Consider the following 7,204-nt stretch of genomic DNA (forward strand, 5'->3'; position numbering starts at 1 on the left):
CTTCCCCAGCGGCCATAACAGGTCAACCTTTATTAAAGTTGATCCTGCACAAAAAATTAAATAAATAAAAAATAAATAGGTATTTTCACATTTTACTGTTAGAAATAAATAATTCAGTAAACACTGTTTTACCTGTCTCTTTGGGCTTGGATTTGAGTCTTTCTAGTGCATATGCCAGCATTCCTCAATAGTGGTACCATTGGTATTGGGTCTGGATAACTCTTTGTTGAGCAGGAGTAGATGGAGCAGACTGAGTTTAGCAGCATTCCTGGCTGTAATCCACTAGATGCTAGTAACATCTGCACCCTCTTCATTCAAGATTAAAAATGTCTCCAATGTTGCCAGTGTGTCCTGGGGAGTAAAAAGAACACTACCAGTTAGGAGCCACTGGTATATATGTCCAGGAGGGAGCTGCTGAGTTGTGAAGTATGAACAATTTACAATTTACCTTTACCTGCTGCTGTTAAACTGCTCTCCAAGGAGTTGTACAAATGTACTCATATTCATAGTACATGAGAATACCCATGTCCCCACAATATCAACTACTTCAGAATTGAATAAGTTCTGATGAGTGAGACTTGTTTTGATGATCATTTTAATTGGCACATTGCATCTCTTATTTTCTAAAAGATAGTACTGATCTATTCCTTCTCAGAATTTATGCAGAGCTTTCCTTGGCAATCCCCCCAAAAAGTAGAGGACCTAAATCTGCCACCCCAACACTGGAGATCTGAGTCTGGACTCTACCTGCCAAAGATTTAGCAACGAAACTGACCCTCCATCAAAAAGGCCAGGGGAGTCTCCGAATGGGGCACAGACCTCTGTGCTGTGGGAAAAGGTGAACACCTTGCAAAATTTTTAGTCTACTTGAGGCGGGGGCAAATGCAGAAATTAGAAGGGGTGCACTAGCACCCTTCTTCCTCTCGTGGAAAGGGGGAAAGAGAGGTGGCCTCTCCTGCCCAGAACAGGATGGTAGGGACAACAGCAGCCCCTGTGTCTCAACTAGGATACACCCCAGAGCAGTTGCTGCAGCTACAATGGCTGTGATGGCATTTGTAAGCAAGGGCAGTTGGCAAGTGCAAGTGAGAACGTGTCAGGAACAGGTACATACATGACTGTAGGTGAAAGGCAGCATCCAAGTGAACAGGAGAGGAGGCCCCAGTGAATGCACTGGCGTCTCCCTAAACCCAGGCGCAAGGCATCAGGCCACGACTCACAAGTGCTTGTGAAGGCAGCAGTGAGGACTTTGTAAGACCCTGTTCTCCTCCAAGGTCGGAAAGAGAAAGGTCAGAGGCCAGCAGTTGTACTGGTCAAAGTGGGGCTCATCTGCCTATTGGCCCAGTGTCACATCTCTAGATTATCCTTTCCTTGTAGAATAGAGTAGGATGGGGTGAACCATCGCTATAAACCCACAGTCAGTACTACACATCAATGTTTCATGTGTTAGTCGAGCAACCTGGTCAAACTGTAAATTCTTTAAAGGTAGAGATCATGTCATATGATTCCTCCATATACTCTGCAACAAGTAGCACAGGGCTGGGTTCATAAGTTTTTAATAACACTTGTTGGATCATATTCTTTTGGGTCTAATGAAAATACGGGCATGAAATAGATTTTTTTTTTATTTCATTTTAGAGAAGAGAGAGAGAGAGAAGGGGGGGGGGGAGCAGGAAGCATTGACTCCCATATGTGCCTTGACCAGGCAAGCCCAAGGTTTTGAACCAGCAACCTCAGCATTCCAGGTCGATGCTTTATCCACTGCACTATCGCAGGTCAGGCTGAAATGGATTTGATAGCTCATTATCCACCCCACCACACACACACTTTTTTCTTTTTGTCAAAAAATACAAAATACTCTCAACTGTATAACCTCATTTCTTTTCCTAAAATATCTTTTTTAGGAGTAACGAGACAGGTATGAGTCACTCATTTTACAGTTCGGGTAACTGAGACCTACCACTTTTGACTGATTTGACCCTAAAAGCATAGATTCAACCCAGGTCTACTGGCTTCCCATTGAACCATTCCCCAGTGCTTTGTGCTCCTTTCCCTCCTCTCTTTCCCCATCCCTGGCACCACGGAGGGCCTCAGCTACATCACTGCTTTTTTCTTAACAATGCAAAACATCAATTAAGGTCACCTTCCTGGGTAGCCGCCAGGGGTCTGTGAGAACTGACTTGGCAGCTTCTGTGTTCACAGAAGAAAATCTATGTGCCAGTGTGTAGTATTAGTGGGAATAGCAAGGACAGCAAGAAAGACAGTCTCTCTCTGGACTTCAGGAGTTTGGGAAAAACTTGCAATCCCATCATGGTGTTAATGTAGGTATATGAAGAGATTAGGTTGGACACTCCACAAGTCCATGGAAAAAGGAGAATGTTAAATCCTATTAAAATGTAATTTATTATAAATTCTCAGACGCTGCAGTTCTAAAATTTTTGAGAGGAAGAAATTCGCAAAAAAGTCCTTGAGGAAAAGAGGAATCCTGTCTTACCAAGAGATTTCTCCATGGTAAAAACCAAGAGCTAAAAGCAGGACATGTGCTAAGGTTGGGTACTGGGAGACAAACCTAAATTTTATTCTGAGTCCTATGTAGCTTTACTGATAGGAATTTTAAATGTCCCTGGAATCAACTGTTACTTCTAGCAACAAAACCAAGAATGGAGGACTGAGATTAAATGTGTGTGTGTGTGTGGGGGGAGATTCGTTGTTTTGTTATTAACACCTAAAGTAATATCATTTATCAATCAGCATTGTTTGCCAGGCATTTTGTCACAGTAATGCTAGGAAGTAGGTGCTATAATCATTAGCATTTTTCATAGGAAGAACCTGAGGTTCAGAGAGATTAAGTAACTGCTCAAGAGTACACAGCCAGTAAGTGACAGAGGCTGGAGTGAAACCTTGGTCACTGTGGATAGAGTCCTATTCTCTTTGTCAGTGTGCTAGGTTCTTTGAGCCTATATGTATGTGTATGTTTGTGTGCAGCAAGGTGGTGGTGGGGAGTTATTCAAGATACTTTCTCTTACAAAGCTTAAAATCTATGTCCTCAGGAAATGTGTACTCTATTAAAGAATGCGAGGCTGGCGCTGAAGGGGTCAGTATAATGGAGGAGATGGTTCATCTGGTTTCTAGAGGTGAAGTGAACAGTAATGCGACCCTGGCACGGGGCGCGGCGGGCTGGGCGGAGGCGGGGTGCACAAAGACAAGAAGAAAACGAATAGGGCCCACGTCACAAACTTGGAGACATAAATACCCCCAATTCAGAGAGATTTTGGAGAGAGAGTTCGTAAGGTTGGAGGGTCAGAAACCCAGACCTCCAGAATTGCTCCAGAATGGCTGGGCCGGGCTCTAGTCAGTCACTGGCGGCGGGGCGGGGGAGGGGCGCTGAGAAACAGGGTACAGAATCTTAGAGACCGAGACGCTCAAGCAGCAGGTGGCGGGCGGGAGAGGCCGCGGTTACTGCCGCCACCGCGCCCGGGCCCTCCCCCTACCTGCCCCCCGCCCTCTTCCTGAAACGTCTTCCTTCCCGACCACAACCCGGAGCCACACGGCTTCGCAACCACGCGCGCCCCTCCCTTCGCGGGGTTTCGATCTTCCGCCGCTCCCGGAGCGTCAGGGAGGCCGTCCATTGGTCCGCTTTGCCCCCCGACTAGCCAATCAGCAGCTTGTTGCCAAGCTTCGGCGCCTGTCAGAGACCGAGCGAAGGAAAGAGGCCTTGGAGGTCCGGGCCCGGGGGTCCGCTGGGACTGACTGACGTGGCAGGTGGGCGGTGGCCTAGGGCTCCTCCCCCGAACCGCGTCCGGAGGGGAGGCCCTGGGCACCTACCGGCCCTAACCCGGTGGCACGCCCTCGCTGAGCAAGGCTGGTTCCAGGCGGCCCGCGGTGGAGTGGCCTCATCCTCAGCTGTCCCGGGCCGAAAGGCGTCGCAGTTGTCCCCAGGCTTGTTGAGAAGGGGAGAGCTGGTTCCCTTGGAAGGAAACAAACCCACTCTCCTCACACGATCGGGCAGACCAGACTAAGAAATGAAGACAGGCTAACGAAGATGCTGTGTTGTAGTGGGTGTCCCACTGTGACCTAGTGATCACCTCATGCTGGGTGACCTTGTGGCCTGGAAGGGGCTAAATAGAATGGGAAAAGGCCCAGAAAGCAGAGGTATCGAATCTTAAGCCCCCTTGACCATTTGAGTTGGTTATTCCATCTGTAAGACGGTTACCAACAGCGCCCAAAGGGCCACAGAGCAAGGGTCTGGACTTGAGGGTGTCTGAGCCCAAGGATCTGGAGCTGTTGGGTCTGCCTGATGAAGGTTGGAACCGGGTGCCAGTAGAAAAGGTGACCCGAACAGGACTAGTCTTTTAGGAACAGTAAAGATCATGTTTCCAGTGACAGCACATTACAAATGGGAGAAGGGATGGAAGCAAATCTACACTCACCCCCTCAATCCTATCCTCTTCTCCTCCCCCCAGTAAAACCCTCCTTTTGCCTCATACCCAATTTCCAAATCCCTGTTTCTCTCAGTTTCCACTGTGTGGTCTGTATAAATGCCTCCAGATCTGGTAATGTTGATAGTAATACTATTTAATTAACATGCATTGTGTACTCACTAAGAGCCAGGCACTCTTTTAAGTGCTTCACTTATGTGAGTGCATAACTGCTCCGCAGTACTGGGTGGGAACTATTTGTATCCTCATTTGATAGATGAGAAACTGAGGCATTGAGAAATTTAGTAAGGTACCTGTGGTAGAAGAGTTGAATTTGAACCTAGGTAGTAGATTTCTACCTAGGGATCCCATCTGTTCTTCAACAGGTAACCCTTCCTGAAATACTGTATGAGAAAAAGGCTTAGAATGGGCTACCTTTTGAAACAGTATGTGCCCCCAAGAGCAGGACCTCCAATTAAGAAACCAGACAAAATGGTGAATTTCATGTTGTGTAGTTTTACCACAATTAAAAAAAAATGAGACCAGAGAAAATTCTCCCATCTGCCCAGTCTTCATCACCAGTGGACCAATCTAGAGCATCCCTAAGTGCCAGAAACAGGTGAAGGGTGATTCCCCCCCACCCCCCATCATGGCTTTATTCTTTCCAAGATGTATCTCACAAAGGGCAGACACAAATGTTGAAGTTGGGGAGTGGTGAACTGACACTCTGTCACCAGCTGGTGTAGGGAAAGGCCATCTGCACGACATGCTTGGATCTGGGGAGGGGGGGAGCAGTCTCTGTTTTACTTCCACCCCCCATTCTCTTGTTCATCTCTCCCTATTGCCTCCACCCCCATCTTCACTCACCCTGCAACCATTTCCCAGTTCCTTGGACACACCATCTGCCTCTGCTCCCCCTGCCCCAGGGACTTAGCTCCTCTTATTGAGACCTTTAAATAATTAAATGTCCCAAAGCCTCCCCCGCACTGACCCCAGCCCCTGGCCTGGGGTGCTAGTGGAAGACCAGGAACTGGGCTGGAGGACTGCCAGCCCCCCACCTCTATTTAGCTTCTTTCTTTTCCTGCACAGCTGCCTGGCAGCTCATGGGCCTTTACTCCTGTTTTGGCCCCTGTGCCTGCCAGACCACAGAAGCCAAACAAAAAGAGAAGAGCTGTAAGGATTGAGGGGGGGGGGGGGGGCGGGGAGGGCAGAAGACCCTAGACCCACCTGAACTGGGAAAGGGATGGGGACAGAGAGGTTCAGAGCAGCTTATCCTGGTCCCCATCCCTGTGGAGGAGCTGGGGCCACTTTCGCTAACCCTGGGAGCTGTTTGGCTGAAGGAAGAGGTGGGTGCGGTGTGAAATGGGGAGAGGGCTGGAGGTTGTCAATCACTTGAGTGGTTCCAGGCTTGGGCGGCTTCCTCATGCAAATTATGGCAGTGAGTCACTGAAAGTTTGGTGCGGACACAAAGAAGTTGCTTCTGTCACCCGCTGCCTCCCTCCACTGCCTAAGGCAACACCCCCTCCTCCGCAGCCATCTAAACAAAAGGCCCAAGCCCAGCGGTACAAGAAGTGAATGGGCCAGACCCTCCCTGGTGAGGTCCCACCAGACAGATGGCAACAGTTGCCCCACACTAGTTGCAAGCCTCCTTTCATCCATTTCCCAGTCACACAGGAGAGTGGCCCCATCCCTCCAGAGCCCATTGGCTCCTCAGAGCCAGCCTGAAGACAGAAGCGGTGGGGGAGGCTGCCAAGCAGCGGGAGATGAGAGGGGAACTGACGCTGGATGTTTGGCCGGAAAACAAAAAGCTTGTTCAAAGCCCTGGAGCTTGGGCCAGCCTGCCCATCTGTCCTCCTTTGGGGAGGCTCTGCCCCATGCTCCTCCTGGGCTCGTGGCCAGCTCTGTTCAGAGCCAGGGCTGCTGGGAGGGGAGATCTTGATTTGGAGCACCAATAATACTATGCTGCCGTAGTTTGGGGCTTTGTGCTTTGAGGTTCTACTTAGGCAAAAATCCCTTGACTGGGTATTGTTTTACCTCTTCAGAAATAGGGTTAAATGGAAAAATCCCAGTTCTTGGGGACAGGTGCAGAAGAGTGAGATCTGGGCCCTCTGCCATTCAATAATGGGATTCCATCAAAATAATTCACCTGTGTCCTCAAACATTAAAAAGCTCGGTGGAAAGGAGTGGGCCGGGCATCAGAAGACCAGCTTCCACTTTCAGCTCACCATCTGCTTGATGTATAATTCTGGGCAAGTCACATAGGCTAAGTCCCAGTTTCCTTTCTGCAAATTGGGGATAAAATCACCTACCTACTCTTAGCGTGTAGACAGTAAACTTACTACGACCTGGTGCTCTATAAATGGAGAGGCTGTGCAAATATATGGCCTCACTCTCAATTTCCCAACATCCATACCTCCCAGGAGATAGAGTGGGCATAGCACTTTAAACATTTTTCAAAGTACTTCACATCTATTATTTCATGAGGTAATTGAGACCAGTAAGGTCTAGGTAAATACAAAGATCTTTTTTTAAGAGGAAGAGTGGAGATTTCCCTCCCCTTGTCTCCCTGCCTCTCCCCTCCAACTCCCAGTCTCCTGAATCTCCCATTTTTCTCTCCCTCCTCTCACTGCCTTGCAACATCAGCCCAGCCTAATTTAGGAGGACTAGTGGGAATTCTAGGTTAAGGTGCTAAGAGATCTCAATAAATTAAGAATAAGAAAGAACCATTCCCTATGTCTTAAAACAGTGAAAAGGTATGCCACATGCTAGTTTTGATTCAGAGGCCACAA

This window comes from Saccopteryx leptura, chromosome 2 (assembly GCF_036850995.1).
Source record: "Saccopteryx leptura isolate mSacLep1 chromosome 2, mSacLep1_pri_phased_curated, whole genome shotgun sequence".
NCBI classification, from domain to species: Eukaryota; Metazoa; Chordata; class Mammalia; order Chiroptera; family Emballonuridae; genus Saccopteryx; species Saccopteryx leptura.